Genomic DNA, 1,158 nt, shown 5'->3' with positions numbered 1-1,158 from the left:
ATCCACACATTTATCTGTTCTAAGCATCTATTCAGTGATTGGATGGGTTCAGAGTCACCTGGTGACATCGTGATGTAGAGCTGTGTATCATCTGCGTAGTTATGGTAGCTAATCTTATTTCCTGTTATAACCTGAGCCAGTGGGAGCATATATGTATTGAAAATAAGGGGTCCTAGGATTGAACCTTGGGGTACCCCACATGTGACCTTTGACCTCTCTGATGAGAAGTTTCCGATTAAATCAAACTTTCAACCACAATAACCAGCAAACACTTTCTTATAGGCGGGGATTCAGTCCTGATAAAACCAGCTGTTCTTTTTCATATAAACACAGAAGAAAACATTCCTTGAGATTTCACAACTTGGTCAAGATCTTGTCTTTTGTTTATTGAACTCATTCCTTTTCTTTTAGTTATTGTGTAATAATTTTTGCATAAATAACCAAATGCATTTTCTGGATTTAATTATAAAAAGTGTCCTCAAAGAGCCTTTTATTCCATATAGGTGTTACTAGATATCCATCAAGCAAAACTGTAGAACTATGAGGATCTTATTTTGCTGCTCTGTGTAGCCTTAAATCTTCCTGGATCTATAATCTACTAGCAAAAACAACGACAACAAAAAACAAACAAACAAACATAAAAGAAAAACTATTTTCTTGATATTGTGAACAAATGTTATTTATTTCTGGTGAGTTCTTCATGTGTTTCTTCACTGCCTCAATGGAAGCAGAGTCAAACTCCTGGTTATTATTTTTGTATACTTCATCTGTTGATGAGGATGCATGGAACCCCGGCCAGCAGCTGGTTAACACAACTTAGTAAAGTTTATCATTAATAGACCAACAATGTTTCACTGCAGTTACAAAATGTAATCTGGTCTGTTTCCTGGTAGCCCTTTTTGTGTATTTTGGTTCAAAAAAGTTCATATTTAATATGGTCACCTGCTTGTTGTTGAACTGACGTGAGAAAAGTGATTTTCATCTTTAACAACACACAGAACACCTCTGAGAACATGATTGTAAACCTCCCTGAGACATGTCAAACACAGTGTGGACTGCATACACTCTGCAAGGCGGAGGATCTGCTCCAGTGTTTCAGTCTGGACGACAGCCACTCTGCTCCTCCTGAATCTATTATAAGTCACAGTCCTGTTTATG

This window comes from Kryptolebias marmoratus, linkage group LG5, assembly GCF_001649575.2.
Source record: "Kryptolebias marmoratus isolate JLee-2015 linkage group LG5, ASM164957v2, whole genome shotgun sequence".
Classification (NCBI taxonomy): domain Eukaryota; kingdom Metazoa; phylum Chordata; class Actinopteri; order Cyprinodontiformes; family Rivulidae; genus Kryptolebias; species Kryptolebias marmoratus.
Note: the sequence above shows the minus strand (reverse complement) of the source record.